This window comes from Camelus ferus, chromosome 5, assembly GCF_009834535.1.
Source record: "Camelus ferus isolate YT-003-E chromosome 5, BCGSAC_Cfer_1.0, whole genome shotgun sequence".
Taxonomy (NCBI): Eukaryota; Metazoa; Chordata; class Mammalia; order Artiodactyla; family Camelidae; genus Camelus; species Camelus ferus.
This window is the reverse complement of record NC_045700.1, coordinates 74,179,835-74,197,827: the sequence shown is the minus strand read 5'-3', so window position 1 is coordinate 74,197,827 and position 17,993 is coordinate 74,179,835. Positions and strand designations below refer to the sequence as shown.

Below are 17,993 nucleotides of genomic sequence, written 5' to 3'. Positions count from 1 at the left end.
AAATTAAATGTGACTTCACAAAACCAATGAAAATGCCTGAATAACCGATTCGTGACTTGTCACCTTCAAAGACTGGTTTCTGCTAAGAACTGCTTCAAAAACATTAATGAACGATTCTTAACAACTGACACGATAAAATTAACAAGTAATGAAACCAAAACCCCAAATAAAGTTAATATTTTTATTCAAAAATAATAACAATTAGCTGTGAACTATTAAATAATTTGTTATAGACTTAAATGTTTCTTTGTCGTTACCAAGGGCAAAAATATAAGTATTTTCAAATAGTCACAAAACTATTATATAAGGAAATGTAGAGATTATGTTCCCTACTTTCAAAATCAGGCAGTTAAAAATTACTTTTGCACATGTTTCAAAGTATCAATAATAAAGAAGTCTTGTTTTTCTTTAAATTAGTAAGAGGTTTTATAGCTTATCCCCCCCCAGCAAATATCAGAAAAACAAGTTTTAAAATTACAGAGGCATTTCAGAATTCTCGCTTCTGCAGCAAATCCATATGCTAAGAATATCTTGCCAAATAGATAAATTGCTTCTAGCAATGACCCATTTTAAAGGAAAAATCTGACTAAAATTTGTGTAAGTGAAATTAAATGGACTCTAATGGACTACTTACCTCAAAACCTACTTATATGTTATCTACATTAAAGCCATTCTAAAAAATAGCGTGAAATATTGTTCCATTAGTAATACTTTTGAAAATAAGCTAAAACAAAAAAAACTAGACGTTACATTTCTATAATACCTGTGGTCTTCATCTGTTTAGCTCAGTATCTTTTATTGCTTCAAATAGTGTAATTTCCTGAAGTAAAATGAGCACTGCTTAAGAGTTCTACAGGTTTTTTTTTAAAAGAGTGCAATAGTTACTCTTGTCATTTGAAAAATGCCTTCATCGTTAACATTTACTGAGTGTATTTCACATGCCAGAAACTGAGTAAATAATTTATACGTACTGTCTTACGTAACCTCAAGACAATTCTCTGAGGTAGATACTATTATTATCACCATCTTAGAGATGAGAAAACTAAGATTCACAGAAATTAAGTAACTGCGGCAGATTGCTAGGTGTTGCCCCTAATCTAATCTCTCCTCTCCTGGTAAGAGTGTTAGGTGGGCATGTGGCCGTCCAGCCCCATCCAGCCCCGGCGTGATGATGGACCAAGTTCTCACCAGTGGTTTTCACTGCTGAACTAAGTTCCCCCATGAGTGGACATGATATATGCACCTTCCATGTCGCACGCTTCCCCCCTTCTCACAGACTGGAATGTAAATATGAAAATGACACAGCTCCCACCAGGCAGATGATGACACTGCCCTCAGGGATGGCTGAGCACCAAAATAAAAGAAACAAGCAGTGTTCAAAGTGCCCATCCATCCTGGACTACCGTCTACCTGTGAAATAATAGAAAAAAATATATATAGTGGTCTCTGGCCCTGATTCCTGACACAGGGCTCCTGAAACCCTTATAACTTCCTGGGTGACAGAAGCATCTTTTGTTCTGCTGAGGTGACTCAGGTTGAGCTCCTGGATGAGGGTTGGCTGCCAGAAAGAACAAGCCATGATTAGAAGCTTGGAATTTTCAGCCTTGCCTCCCATTCTCTTGGTCTTAATGATCTATCATGCCTACATGATAAAGCCTCCATAAAAATCCCAATTTAATGAGGTTCGAAGAGCTTCCAGGTGGGTGAGCACATCCACAGAGTGGGAGCATGACGCACCACAACCTACAGGGAAAGAAGTTCCTGCACTCAGGACCTCCCAGGCCTCGCTCTATGTATCCCTGCATCTGACTGTTCATCTGGATCCTTTGTCATATCTTTTAATAAGCTGGCAAACATACGTAAATGTTTCCCTGAGTTCTGTGAGCGGCCCTAGCAAATTAATCTGATCCAATGTGGGAGGAGATCATGGGAACCTCCGATTTGTAGCCAAGTTAGACAGAAGCTGCAGGTAACCTGGGGACCTACGACTTGCCATTGGCACGTGAAATGGGGGGCAGTGTCATGAGACTGAGCTCTTAACCCTCAGGTCTGATGCCATCTCCAGGTAGACAGTGTTAGAACTGAGCTAAACTGTAGGACACCCAGCTGATATCCCAGAGAATTGCTTGTTAGGGAAAAATTTCCAAACACTGGATGACTAGGGGTGTCAGAAGTGTTCTGTGTAATAAAAAAGGAGACACAGAAAGGGGAAGCACTGAAGTTTTTCCAAAACACTGCCTCAGGTAAAAATAAGAGACAAATACTAGAGAAAATGTTAGCAAGAAATGAGCTGCTATCTTTCGAGCCATTGCTTTGGAGAAGTGTCTGTTACACCAGCTTAGCTCATACCCCAACAATCTCAGAGACTAGTAACAAAAGTGGGGTGCTGATATTACATAAACATAAAATAGGAGGCAGTGGGTGCTGGGTAACAAGAAAGTAGGCATTGCTAACTGAAAAGGACTATAAACTAGTGACCCTAGTTTGTCACAGTTAAAATAGTTGGTGAATCTGTCACTTGGGACAACCCACAAGGCAGCTGAATCACAACTCTATAGAACCTACCGCTCTAAGGAAAGGAATGGGCTAGTTCTGTAATTCCAGGTGTTCAACCAGAATTAATTATCTAACGTCCATGTGGGCTATTGTCACAGAGAACTCCTGGACCTAACTGCATACATTCTTTAGCAAAACTCAGAGACTTCCTTACCATATACAACAGAAGTATCAGTGGTAATATGACTTAATATTTTGTTTCTAAATTGGTTTCATCTCTCCCTCATTAAGAACTGAACAGAAAGCACTAAATAAAATCTCCTCACATTTTGGAAATTGTGAAATGGAGTATTTTGTTTGCTCCAAAATTTGTTAGAGGAAAACAAATTTTTTATCTTATTTACCAGTTATCCAGTACATCTTTTGTTTCACTTTACTATTACACATGTCTAAAGACAAAACAACAAGGCATATCATTTCAAACACATTTCCTTTAGAAATTTTTATTTACTTTAATTGAAGATTTTGCATATTTTGCTTCACTTGCTCTTTCTCTCCTATTATCTTTCATTTCCAAATTTAGCTGAGGACTTATTAGAACTTCATTCAGGGTCAGTTATGTGTTTCCTTAAAAAAAACTGGGAAGCCATTATAATCCGCAAATATATATCTAAATTAAAATTCTCTGTGCTAACATCAGTTATTTTCGTATTCTCATTACATGAAACTTTGGTTCCTAAAAGTGCTGCCAATTTAAAACCTCACAGTACTTAGCTTCACCCACTCCCACTTACTGCAAAATGAAGACTAGACGTATGAATAAAATTAAGTGGAAGAAAACAAAGAGCCTAAAAAAGCACTAGTCAAGAAACTAAGAAAAATTATAGAAATAAAACTTTGTCTCAAATGTCAGCTTCTCCTGGGTAAATACCAAAGCAATGCCTTCTGTCTACTTTTCCCCCGTGATATTTTTCCATCCTCTGGTCTATTCAGCACTTCAGTATTATTCTGTAAGAAAACATTTATTTTGTCATATTACTTCTCTTCCTACTATGACAGAAGAAGTTTACATGACAAATAAGGAGATTAGAGCCGAATATTAGTTCTATTACTATGTGACCCTACATCCCAGACCACCAAGGACTGTCCCCATTTATGCCTGTTGTCCCAGTGCAAAGATCTCTCTCAGTGATGTCTCAGGTTGTAGGAGAAATTAGGCTGGGTACACTACTTACTACTAAATATCTATGTGAACTTGAGCAAGTCACGAAATTTCTTTGAGAGTTTCTTCTTTTGCCAAATGAGAATAATACCTGTACTGCAGTTTGTGATTCTGATATCATAGGAAACAACATATATGAAAGTACATGAAAATGCTCTCCATAAACCTAAGTTATTACTAATAAGAACACAAGGGAGACCCAAATGCATTTTAAGAAAGAGGAGATGGCACTGCTGCCCTTTAGCTTGCTTTGCATCTTGTTTGCAAAAGTCTTAGTAGCTATGATTGCAAACATGGGAAGTCATCGAACTTTGTAGGGTCTTGTTTCCTTAACTATAAAATAAAACAAATACACGAAATGATCTTTACAGTCCTCTCCAACACTAGAAATGTTACTACCACAATAGTCCTAGTCCATTTTCTTTGACTATCATAAATTTATCATTTGTGTGGTATCAATCAAATTGGCTACCCTCTGAATTCATAAATTTCTTGACCACAGTCACAATCATAAATCTAGCTTGTAAACTTTATTTAATTGGGTGGCAGATGCTTTATTTACATTTTTAAATTATTTGCCTACTTGTTAAGGAAGATATAATGATTATAAACATATATGTTATAAGGGGCTGCATAATACATGCGTAGAATCTGATAGAGTTGAAGGGAGAAACAAGTTAACAACAGTAGTTGAAGACATAAATATTCCATTTTCCATAATGGATAGAACAATTAGTAGATCAACAAGGACAGATCTGCACCAAAAGCAGAAGAATGGAAAAAAAGATAATTGGACTTTATCATAATTACTTTTGTGCTTCAAACAACACTACAGAATGAAAAGACAATCCATAAAATAAAATTTAAAAAATTTCAAGTCATCTATCTCATCAGGGTCTAGTATCCAGAATATTTAAAAAATACATACAACACAAAAATTTAAAAATAAATAACCTTATTTTTAAATTAGCAAAGGATTTGAACAGACACTTCTCCAAAGAATATGTATATATGGCCTATAAACACACGAAAAATGCTCAACATCGTGAGTCATGACAGAAAAGCAAATCCAAACCACAATGAAATGCCACTTCGCACCCACTAGGATGGCTAAGATCAAAAAAGAAAAGCAGTAAGTGTTGATGAGGATATGGAGAAACTGGAACACTTATACATTGCTGATTAGAATGTAAAATGGTGCACTTGCTCTGGAAAACTGTTTGGCAGATCCTCAAAATGATACACGTAGAGTTACCATATGACCCAGCAATTCCAGCCCCTAGGTATATACTCAAGAAAATTGAAAACATATGCACATGAAAGATTCTATGCAAGTGCTTACAGCAGAATTATTCATAATAGCCAAAAAGTGAGAACATCCCAATAAACAAAACCAAAATGCAGATCTATCATCTATACCCATAAAATACAATTTTATTTGGCTATAAAAAGGAATGAAGCGCTGATAACATGCTAAGTATGGATGAATCCTGAAAACACGCTAAGTGAAAGGTGCTAGACACAAAAGGCTGCATGCTATATAATTCCACTTTTATGAAATGTCTACAAGGGGCAAATAAATCTATAGAGACAGAAACTACAGTAGTGGTTGCCAGGGGCTGGGGGCAGAGGAAATGGGGAGTGACTGCTAAGGATACTGGATTTCTTCTGAGGGTGATAAAAAGGTTCTGGAATTACTCAGTGGTGATGGTTTTACAACTTTGTAAATATACTAAAACCCACTAAACTGTATACTTTAAAATGGTGAATTTCATGGTATGTGAATTGTGTCTCAACAAAGCCATTTTTTAAAAATCAGTAAGGAAAATGAATACCTACAGAATGACTCACCAAGATAGAAAATATATTTGTCTTACAATCAGTACAGATCACTGACCCAGCCTGTGATAGATGCTGGGACTATAAAGATAAATAATAAACAGTCCTGACCCTTAAGGAATTTAATTTTTAACAAGAAATATAATCAATAATAAATCTTTGGAAACAACTTTGGTACCTTCACCCAGTTTTCACTCTCAAAATACATAAATTGCTCATTTCTCCATGACAAACTTTAACTGAAAACCCAATTCCAGGAAACTTTAAATATTAACAGCCACCCAAATTCAACAACCACATGCTGAATATACATTATCCTGAATTCTATCTCCAGTAACACTTCTTTCCCAGTACAATAAGGTCCATGTTGCAGCCCAGCCTCCCAGCGCTGTTGCGCTGTGTGATCCTAGCTTGGGGGTGCCAAGAAATTCCTGTGTCTTCATTTCTTCACCTTCATCCCAACTCCATGCTCACTTCTCTTTCAGATATTACGGGACCTAAGTTTTGTTCCTTTAGGCATCTAACTCTTTCCTTCAGACACCATTAGTGACTAAGGTTCTTCAGACATATATTTTAAGTCAGGTCATCAAAGCAAATGCAGCCCCATTCTTTTATGTCTTATTTCTTTTACTTAGTAAAGATCCAAAATGGTCCTTCCCAGGACCAAAATGCCTCTGCCTGTGTTTGGTGTCCTGCACTGAAAAAGCCAGGTATTCACATCACCACATATGTTTTGTTGCTCCAGAACAGATGCAGGCAGGTGCACATGAATCTGGTTTGCCTGAGCCACTCGAAAAATACTTTAATTACCCACATACTACACCCAAGAGATGTTTTTATATACAAACTTATCTTTTTAGATTAATTTGAAAAATCTGACGATTTGGTCATGCTGGACCCTAATTACCACGTGGCAACAACTCAGTAAGCTGGGGGGTGGCACCCCCTTCCCCTCTGATGAAGAATGCCTCGCCATGATCCTCACCACTCCACACGGTTTCCATGCAAGGCACTTTAAAAGCTGGTTCCATTTGTGACCTGCTGGCTCTGGAGGGGCTGGAGTACGAGATGAGTCCAAGTCCAGAGAGTTAGAAGGAGTTTCTAATCATACAGGGAAGACCTGTTCCCTTATCTTCGGTTTCAGGTTGCATAGCCACGTTCCTCTACCTTTGCCAAGCTCTCCTAGTTTCTCACTCCAACAACTGCTTCAATTTCCTGTAATCGCCATCATGTCTAATATCTAAATATCACTGACTTCTCTAAATTACTCCAGGGCACTCCTACAGAGGCATCTTCTGGCCTGGCAAGAAGCAGTGCAATTCCGGGCCGCATGGCAGAAAGCACTGAGGATCTCAGCCATAGACCAATGAAACCTTCATTTCTAGACTCGCTTCTCTTTAAAGATAAATGCTTCTCCTAAATTTCTGAATTCTTACGTGTTTTCAAAAAATGCTTCCCAAACTTTACTATGCATAGAACACATCTGGGGATCTTGTTAAAATGCAAGTTCTGATTCAGTGGGTCTGGATTCCAAGTGGTGCTGATCTGCTGGTCTGTGGACATACTTTGAATAGAAAGGAGTCAGAAGGCTTACAAAAGAGAAGAAGGTTTCTGAAATAGGAAGTATCTGAACGAATCAGACCTCCAAGACTTGACTTTCTGCCATTTTAAAACTACAAAAATGCTCATCTTTTAGCATCTGTGCCAACTTAATATCTGATTTATATAAATAACAGCTTTTCATAATGGTCCACGAGAAAGCAGCATATGGTTCCTTCAGCCATTAGGCATTATTGTGTATGTATTCACTTCGAGATCAATACTGGGCATTATAGAGAGGTGTCAGCCAAGTTTCTGTATCTTCAGAGTACTGAAAGTCTAGTTGGCAAAAAAAACTAATAGCAAACAAAATAAATTGTGCATCACCTAAGGCAGCAGATGATTAAGATCTTAATTGCTATAAAACAGTGATTCCCAAGAGTGTGGGCATATCAGTATCTGGGGGGAAGATATCAAACTAAACACGTTGCCCTCGATCCCCTCCCCAGTTAGGATCTCATTCTACCCCCACTCTTACTGCCAATCACAACAAAGGAAGCTCCATTTACTTCTGGAAATGCCATATTCTTCAGAAGGGTAAGATGGGATGGAAATGATGAAAACCACCATTTTTAATTACATACAGGAGAGTAAGTAGAACTGTTGGCATTCCAGGTCGAAAGTGCTTCCTCTGGGAAAAGTCTTGAGGTGGAGACGAGTCCAGGGTATTTCTGAATGGGAAGGAGACCTGCCTAATTGAAGTAAACCAGAGTGTCCCACCCACCACCGCACCATTCTGGGTGGAGGAAGCACGGAAATGACCTCCTAAGAACTTGATGATCACCGATCAAGAACATTAAAGAGAGATTTCTTCACAGGAAGGTTGAACTAGTTTACCTCTCAGATCCTTTCCAATTTTTCCTCAACCGCAGAGCAAAATTTCAATTTTCCTCTAACACATAATTCCAGCCTGAATCACTCGCCTTAATTGCTGTTGACCATGAGAAATGAATGAAGAGAATGTGAATGCATAAAAGTCTCTGTAAATTTAAGAAAGAGCCTAAATCACTGCATCAGGTTCAGTTCCACAGCTGCTCTATATCTCGGTTCCTTGAGATTGCTCGCATAGGTCTTCTTTTCAACTCTGTCATCAATCATCTTTGTGACTCTTCTCTGAGCCTTGTCCAAGTTATCCTCATCCCTCTCACAGAGGCAAGTGATGAATTACACTCCAGGTCTTCCCTGACCACCCCATGTAAAGGAAGTCTCAGCTACACTCCCTTCTCTAGCAAGGTCCGTCTCCACAAAGCACTTACACTTCCAACTACATTTTCTCATTTCTCACTTCTGAAATATTTCAAAAATACATTCAGAACTCCATATAGTTCAGAAGTTAATGTAACAAATACCACCACCCTGATTTAACAAATGTAAACATTTCTGCCACATCTGCTTTGCAATTATATTTACTTGTTTATTCATATCATTATTGACATTGCCTATTTCCTACTATATTCTCTGTTGTCCGGTCAGGGTCGTGTCTGAATGTTGACTTCTTTTATACCTATCACTCAGCACAGAGCCTGCCACATGTAAGGCTCTCAATGTTTGTTCAATGAATAATGCATGAATGACTTCTGTCCTGGAATGAAATAATGGCCATCACTATAGAAGAGTTATTAGACAAAAGACAATGACTCCATCTTTATTAAATTCTAAAAAAAAACAAAGAAACGGATCTTTATTGAAGAATGAGGGTTCAAATTTAAATGTGTGCTAGAACTGGACATTCCACGTTAGAGTGGGTTAGCTGAACAAGGAACAGAACTTCCCTAGAGGCCCTTACTCCTCTTGCTCTGGATAGCACATATCCAGATAGCCAAAAGGCATGGACAAATAGGAGATGAGCTCTCAAAGTACCTTCTAGTTTAAAGATGCCAACTCAATAGCTTAAAGAAAGAATGAACAAAGGAAGACAGGGAGATAGGGAGGGAAGAAGGAAGGGAAGTTAAGGGGGATGGAGTCCTATGCAGAGAATCCAAGACCACTAGAGAAGATCTATTTTTCTCTAGGTTAGGTTGGGGGCAATTATAGATCTTGTGCTGAAAACCTTTGCGTATCAAGTATATTTCAGTGAAACGAAGCCAAGCCTAAGGTAAAAGTATAAGCGAGGTCACATTCAGTTATCAGATTTCTCCACCTCCTTTTGCCTGTACTCTCTGCCACCCAGTATCTTAACCCAAAATCCTAAGAGCCTGAGTTCCTCCTCCCACCGTGGTTCTCCAGATGCTCTCAAATACAAAGTATACACTTATATTCTCTCCCCATTAACTGGATAGAAGTTCAATTTTTTTGTGCTCTTATTCTTCAAATAGGTCATCAAGAAGTAATATGCTTATTATTTAAAGGACTGCCCGTTATTGAAAATATTACCTCCTTAACTCTTTATGGCCAGTGTGGACCTCCAACTCTCTCTAATGAAAAAAAAGTCTTAGTCCCTAGATTGTGGCAGATTGTTTTATTTGTCAACAATTCTTCCTTCCCTCCCTGTCCTTGACATGGTTCCCTGTGGGCAGAGTATGGTATTGAGGTATGCCACTTGATCCAAGAAAAATCATTTCTAATCAGTATCACGAAGAAACACTTTTTTGCTCCATAGATGTCTTACACCACAGATAGACTGTTATATGAGCACCTTTCCGGTAAACAGCCAGTATCTGCCAGCACAGAGAAGCAGCCTCATCTCCCTGCCCATCAGTTTGAACACAGCACACACAGATATGCAGGGGCTGAAATTTGGCTGTATCCAGTCTTCCTCTATCTTTTAGTATTTCAAGATCAGAAGGCACTACATCTTCTCTGTGAATGGAATAGCATGTGGACTGGCTTCTAGGTACAACTTCTTTTCTTCACGAAGCCATCCCCTTCTTAACGGTACATGAAACTTGTGCTCTATCAGTCCTGCCTCCTGAGAACTTTTCCAGGTTCATATATGATGGTTAATCAAAGGAAAAATCTCTTCCCTTATAGCATGAGTTCTCAGTGATAAATGAACAAAGCATCACTAAGCACTCCTCCCTGAACAAATGCCAAAAGCTGATTCATTCTCTGCATGACATCGCTGGTTTCATCCAACCATAAAGTGAAATATCTGCTAGCACGTACTTGATAGTAATCGCTCTTCCACACTCCACTCCACTGATATTATGCAACAGCCAACCGTGTCATTTGACAAAGGAATTCTGTCAATAACTCCTGGTTTCTCTCTAAGGATAATGTTTGTCTTTAACTTTCCAGCTGATTTTCCAAGTGTCTCTTCAATAAAATGACTTACACTTACTTTTGTTACAAGGATCCTTTAATGATGCTACTAGGGTCTTAAGCCCTTACCTACCGTTAGCAGTACAATACATTAATTTTGTAGTGGAAAGCATTATTGTGCATTTGTCCTGGGAAAGTTCAATAGTATCACAGAGAAGCCACTGTGCTTTGTTTGAAAATGACACCAAAACATCCATGGCTCCGTGTCACTATTGGACAGTTTCATAACAGGCAATGACTGGGGACTGGGAGTGAATGGATGGCAAGTCCAACAAAAAGTAGTTTTGAGATAGTCATCATCATACTTCCATACGCACTTTTCAATTTCAGCTACTGTTTTGAAATCATCACTCTCACAAATTCCTTTGTTTTTACACATGCAGATACACATTTTATATTTGGAATGGGATTCAGTTCTCCAAGCATGTTTATGACATTCTGAACTGTTGCATTTATGTTACTATTTTCATCATTACCTTTACACTTCAGTAAACCACTTTTAGGCCACTGATAAATTTTTGTGAAATGGAGATACAGTTTAAGACCAGCAATAACAAAGTACTCTATTTAACAAATATACAACAAGCAAACGACAGAAAAAGTGTCATATGAAGTGCACCATTTATGAAATGTAACTGATAGTGACCAGTGCAGTCGTCATAGCCCAAACACAATTTTTAATACCAGAATGACTTTTAAGAACATAATGGGATATCTGCTGCAATTACAATTACTCTCATATCCCAAAGCACTACACGCTCTGCAGCTCCTACACCACCTCTCTGATTCACATTTCCAACCTCCCCTACCCCCATCCTGGTCACTGCACTGCATCATGTTGGTCTTCCTGCTAATCGCTGAACACATCCAAACCCATTCTCACCTTCAGGCTTTTGCACTGGCTGTTCCCTCTGCCTGGAACACTCCCCTCATGTATCTGCATGAGCAACTTCTCTCACTTCCTTTTAAGTCTTTGCTCAAGCTCTCTTTCTTCATGACGGCTACAGAACAACATGTATCCTGTTCTACTTTCTTTCTTCCAAAGGACTTACCTCCTTCTAGCAAGCTGTATAATGTACTTATTTATCTGGGTTACTGTGCATCTCCCACTCCTACCCCTCCACCTCCAATAGAATGAAAACTTCACAAGGGCAGAGATCGTTGTTTTACTCATTGGTAGATCCCCAGCACCTAGACTCATGGAAGGGGCTCAATAAATAGTAGTTGAATGAGTGAGTGAAATTTCTTCATTACTTTTCCTTTCTAACCACCAAGCTGTCTGTGGATCTGACTTAAGAGAATTAAACAGAAAATAGAGAACCATCAAAGGATCTAAGCAACAGAATGACACAAGGTCAGAAAATAATTTAAAGTTTGGAGAGACTAGATTTTTTTTAGTTTAAAAGTCAATCCATGAACGACATAATATAAAAGCCACAATTTTCTAAATGTCTACGTCTTCTTAAAAGGTAATTTCAACCCCACAACATACACATCTATAGACATATGCTCAGTGTTGTGTATATACTCATACACATACATGCATGCACATGGTAAACATAGGCTGAACAAATCGAGAAGAAGCTAGGGACATTTTTCTATCATATGGGTATTCTTCATATAAAAGCTAGTGACTTAGTTTTAGTTAAGACAGCCATACATCATAGTCTTCCTGGGGCAGCCCCAGTTTATAGTTTTTGACCTTGAGCCCCTTCCAGTTAGTATCACCTTTTACTTTCAAAAGTGTCCTTGTCTGGACAAAAATAATTACATGGTCAGACAACTTATAAAGGAGATACATAAATTTCTTCTTATTCAAGCATGACGACCAAGCTTTTAAGGATTTTAGTGGAGCATATATGGAAAAGGTGACAGCCATAAATAATTGTAACACCTCCTGGACAGCACTGCAAGTGAACTCTTTCAAACAGGCAATTCTTTAGCAAAGGAGCACAGCTCTTGTTGCAGAAGTATGTGCCAGAAGCTTCATAAATCTAGCTTAAATCGCACCAGGTCACCTGCATAATCTCCAACCTCTGTGAGAATGTTCTCATGATAACCAGCCGGCACACAAAATCTTCTCTGCAAGCCCTTTGTCTGAAAAGCTGAGACCCAAACCCAAGACTGTCAGAAGAGAGAGCGGAAAACAAAGGCTCTTCTATTACCCTCGCAGCCCAAGGCGCTTGGAAACTAGGAGAATGTGGAGTCAAGTCTTCACAACAACACATGTGTTCTGGATTCTCAGTAAATTCCAAGAGCTTGACCAAACACTAGATCTTGAAATTTGCATTCATATTTTCAAGAGCCATGTACCCACCAGGTCTGCAAACAGGTTTTGTTGAAGCTGCTCTCCTAAGTCATAGGAGTTGTCCTTAATTCCTGTCAGCCCCAGGTAAATAGGTGTTAATTCTTATCATGCTTGAAGACAATAAATAAAATGGGCTTAGAGCCAGAGTAGACACTTAATACCTCAAGGATAAAACTATTTTATTTCTTTTATGCATAAATAGATGACAAGCAACCAGTTACTTCATTTTTTTTTTTTTTTTTTTTGTCTTCCTTGCCATTATTTTTTTCTCTTACGCACTTTTTGGTTTAAGCTTTTGTTTACCTTTCTTACCTTTGCATTTACCAAATTAAAGACTGAAATAAAACAAGACTCAAAATTTGAAGTTGGGGAGGTTGATGAAGAATAGAGTGAAGATTCCTAAATATCTAGGGTGACCATATAATTTTATCACCCAAACCAGGGCACTTTTAAGTGTGAAAGGGGATGTGTTTGACAATTAAGATAGGTCAACAGGAATAAGCCGGGATTCTTGCAGGCAAACCAGGAGGTGTGGTCACCCTTCTAATCCTTTATTTTCCCATACAAAAGATATCCTGTGTGTACAGAAGCAATTCTGCCTCTGTTAAGTCAACCAATTTTCAAATACAGCGCTCTCTCTTTCAGGCCTGGCCTCGCTTTTTACAATGGAGCTGGGTAGGGCTTCACTCCACCCTGCCATTCCCTATCCACACAAAACTGGTTCTGCTTTTACTCAAGAAAACAGGTAGCAACACACTCGACTGTGGAGGCAGGCCAGGTGCCCAGCGAGCCCCAGGCCTGGTGCCTCAGGCTTCTCGTAAAGGAGAACTTCACAAGAGAGGCAGCAACCTGGTGAGAAGGTACACAGACACCAGCCACAACTTTAGCACTCTGAATGTGAATGTTAGAGCCCGTTGTTGATGCCAGGGCACACACTGAAACTGGACAGAGCCCAAAAGCGACCTCTCCAGCAAGACACATTCATCCAGAAGAAAAGGCTATGGCATCCATCCTCAGCTACAGATAACAACCTTGGTTTCTTTGCCTTTTGCTGAGATCAGTGGTGCAGGATTTGAAAAGAGTAAGAAAATATTTTCTCCCCAGATGACAGCGTCCAAGTTAAAGAGAGCCAATGCTTACTTTTACTCCCTACTTCCTGTTCAGAGGGGTCAAACATTGCTCGTGTTGTTCATTAAACCTAGTCCTGTGACTGGTGAATATTAATTTACTGGAATAGTCTCCATCACATGCATACAGAGGGAAGACCAATTTTGCCATCTAGTTGCAATCCACAGCACATCAAGAGTCTACAGCGGTGGTAGGAGCAGAAAAGCTCCAGGTGGCTTATCTCAAATGTTCAGAATGACTGATTTCTTCAAAGACTCCACAGTCATTCAAAAAGATTCATTGCCAAAGGCTGCTCAATGCTGAGATGGAGACATGGGTGAAGCAAATGTCTTAGGCTGTTAAGCCTAATAAAAATAGAGCAACCCCCAGCTGAGAGTCTGGGGACAAGTGCTGGGAGTCTGGGAACCACCTGTCATGGAGATGGTGGAAGATACTCCTTCTGAATTCATAACGAGTGGACTACAGTCCTTCCAGCTAGGAGACACGATGAGTCCAAGGGGCCATTTGTACACAAGAAAGAAAAAGTTATGACTGGTTTCGCAGTGGTACGATAATCTTAAATTCAAAGACATTTTTGTTAACATAACTGTTTAAACTGCTTCACGTAACCACAATTGAGGCCAAATTGTGCCAAAGGAATAATCAAAACAAATAACTCAATAATGACTTTTTAAGTGTCTGAAGAAAGAAGGAACCAACTGGTTAGGCTGCTGGATGGTAAGGTTATAATGTGTTCTTTGGAAGATCAAAATTATGTCTTCCCCATCCTACCCCATCTCCCAACAGTGAAGTGGATAATTTCTGAAGAATACAATGACCCTTTATGCTGGGCTTCTCTTGTCTGCTGCGGATGCCATCTGTCTCCCACGCTATATAAACAATCCCTGCAGGAATCTTCTGAAGCCCAAACAGATTAGCAAACTCCAGATTTTCACACCATTAATAATACCCCTATCCAGATTAGGCTTCTAGCTTTAATAACTCCAAAGATAAGCCTAATAATTAATCCTTCTTTGTTTATAGGTAATGTGAGTGTCATTTTAAAGATAACCTCTCAGAACATACAGCCATCTGTTGGGAGGAGGGGAGGGGGGAGCTCTCTCCAGGCAACAGAAGAAATGAGCCCTTGAGGGAATAGGAGAAAAAGTAAACTGAAAATCACATTTGTAAGACAAACAAATACATGAAATTTCACCAGGTCTAATAGAGGACTCTACTATACGTTAAAATATTTTTCTTCTAAAGTACAAACTACAGAAAACTATTCAAGAAAAGACATGTTTCACACTTTGACAAAGGAATATGTACAATGAGAATTCCAAGTTTGCTCGACCCCAGGAGAGTGAAAGCAGAAACCGTACCAGGAAGGCTAAAGGCCCCCGGGGAAGTTTGCCTACCGTCCACCTCTGCCTATGATGATCGCCGGAGCTTGCCTTCTCGAAATGTAATGTCGCTAGAGCTGTAACTCTGTGAGCTCTCTGTATTGTCTCCAAAGACTTCCAACTCTAAAAGAAGTAAATGTGCCTGTAAAGCTTTTCCTTAAAAAATAATAATAGTCAAAAGAAAACACCTGAGCTCAGCTAACAGAGGAAATGACAAGACTTGGAAGAGCCAGACCTCTGCAGTTGCAAGTCCTCGGAAACGTCTACGTCTAAATCTGCAGCCCCAGTTTCCTCCAGGCCCCAAGCCCCGGCAGAGGATGTTCACAACACATTTCCAAACCAAAAAGGAAACGAAGCCTCTTCTCCCTCAAGTGATGCTCAGATTGACCCAAAAGTCTCAGCTTCCCGGGAGAACCAAACCCTGAAACACTTCCCGGTGTCTCTCGCCCGCGTCTCAGGGCAGCGGAAGCCGAAATGTCAAATGAATGACCGCGCCGGGGCGCGAGGGAGGAAAACAAAGCCACCTCCCGCCGTCCGGCACCCGCAGCGCGAGGGCCGGGCGCGGGCCGCGCACTCACCTGGGGCTGGGCGCCCGCCGCCGCGGGCTGCGGGTGGGGGCCGGGCCGCGGGGCGGCAGGGCGCCCCCGCAGTCGCCCGGACCCGCGGCCCCGGCACCCTCCGGCCGGTCCGCTCTCGCCGCGGGGAAGGCAGGCGGCCGGGGGCGCCGCCGCGCGTCGCATGCAGCTCCCGGCTGCGGCGGCCGCTGCCACGGGGCCGAGGGACCCTGCGCCGCCGTCTGCGACCCCGCGACCAGAGGCGGCGACCAGAGAGACGCAGCGCGGAGCCGAGCGCGGCCGGCGCGCCCCTCACCGGCTCTTCCCGCCGCCCTCCGCAGCGGGCTGGGTCTCGGCTGGCCTTTGTGCTGGCATCTTCTTGGCTCCCAACGACACCCGGAGCTCCCCAGGCGGCTCCGCGCCGCCGCCCACCCCCGGGTTACGCCGCGCCCCCCGCGCGGCCCGCCGATTGTGTCGAGTCAGCAGCTGCGGGAACGCGCGAAGCCACGTCTCCCGCCCGCGCTCCGAGGGCGCCGGGGGTCCGGGCGTCCCGAGGAGGTTTACGGCCGAGATCGGCGGCCCCGCAAAGCCCGGCTCCCCCCGCTCGCCCTCAGGCGTCGCCCTCGAGCCGCTCCCCGCGAGCTCGCCCGGCCTCCCTCCCGCCGCCACCCTCCTCAGGCCCGGCGTGTCCAGCCGGGTGCCCGCCCCAACCCCGGCGCCCTGGCCCTGGGGGCGGCGAGGGGGGGCGGGCCGCTCACCTCCGGCGGCGCTGGCGCCCCTCCCTCTAGACGCCTGGGCGGCATCTGCCCGCACCTCCCGGCGGGGCGCTGGGCTGGGGGCTCTCTGCACTTTGGGGACCTGGGGAAGGGAGGCGGGAGGGATGCGGGGAGGGGACGGGAGGGACAGCCAGACCTTGGCCAGCTGGACCTTCCCGAGGAAGGTGCGGGAGAGCGGGGCGGGTGCAGCTGGGCGAAGGACGAATCCCGAGGCTGCGGCGGAGCCGGAGCTGCTCTCCTGCGACGCCGAAGGACATGAGGGTTTCGAGAGGCGCCGCGGAGGAAGAAGGAGACCCTTAGAGGTCAGGCAGGCTGGACTCTTCCTAAATCCCACCGGGAGGCTGAATGGAGGAGTGTCATGCCTCGGTTTCCCCAGCTGCAAGGGCAAGACGGTAATACTCATGTCACCTATACGGGGTGTGGTCACTATTCAAAATGGATTATTGAGAGCGCGCCAAGCTACGTTGCCTAAAGAGGGCACTCAAATTAAAAATTACTGAATTATTCTCAGCTTTCTAGTTACTTCTCCTGGAGCATCTTCATTGACTCAGCCCCACTTAGGGGAAAGAGTAAAAACACTGAAATGTAAGAATATTGCCCCCTATGCAGGATGTCTATCCGGATAAGAGAAGGATTTTTGATTTTACAGCTTAACTACAATCATATGAAAGAAGTCCCAAAACACTTACCCCAAATAAGGGATATCTGTTATTTGGGGATTTTTGAGTTTGTGCTTTCAGTGTTACCCATTTGTCCCCCTTCCCTAATAACAGCGGTCCATTTTTCCTTTGGGAACTACCCCTTCCGCCTCGGCCCCGTGTCTTTGTGGTTCTAGGATACTGACACCTCCCACCTTCGTTCCCCAGAACTGGCCAGTCATCATATTCTAGACCACACTGACTGGTTCTGGGACGGGCTTATTGGTCCAGGAACTCAATCTGGGGCTTTTGCTGTATCAGTTCAGAAAAAGAAAAAGAAAAAAAGCCCTTTAAACTAGGATGACTAATGTGGAAGAGTATAAGCCAGTGATAAGTACTACCAATGTATGTGAATGAAGTCAACTTCAAGGGAAGGAACGCTGAAGGAGAGGGAGAGGGGATGACGTCTTTTGAGCCTTAGGAGACAAAATACGTCTGAAGTGAACTCTACACTCGAAGACAATAAACCCCCTTCCTCTCTATTTCCTGAAGTCAGTTTCAGCTGTGCTCTGTCTTATGTCACATAAAGCACTGACTCATTATTCCTCTGGATCTCGCCATCCCAGGCATCATTGCTGGGCTACTCCAAAGAACTGATGAGCCTCACAAACACACCAAAAAAAAAAAAAAAAAAAAAGAGGCCCAATTCTTGTACCTACTGGAAGAATAGGAATTTCAAGAGATCCCACATATTGTTCTTTCTGCAACTTGCTCTAGACCCAACAACCCC

General features: G+C 42.1%; 1 protein-coding gene across 2 annotated transcripts in view; it reads right to left on the bottom strand.

The window, feature by feature from the left end:
* HECW2 (HECT, C2 and WW domain containing E3 ubiquitin protein ligase 2) overlaps nucleotides 1-17,038 on the bottom strand; it is a 334,372-nt gene extending 317,334 nt beyond the window's left edge. Inside the window, exon 1 of one of the 2 annotated variants that reach the window (XM_032480136.1) lies at nucleotides 16,702-17,038. The gene's annotated coding sequence lies outside the window, so the exon portion shown is untranslated. Of the gene's footprint in view, nucleotides 1-16,547; nucleotides 16,640-16,701 lie in introns of those variants that run through there. The other variant, XM_032480138.1, reaches the window with a different exon arrangement.
* Between the last annotated feature and the right edge of the window lie 955 nt (nucleotides 17,039-17,993).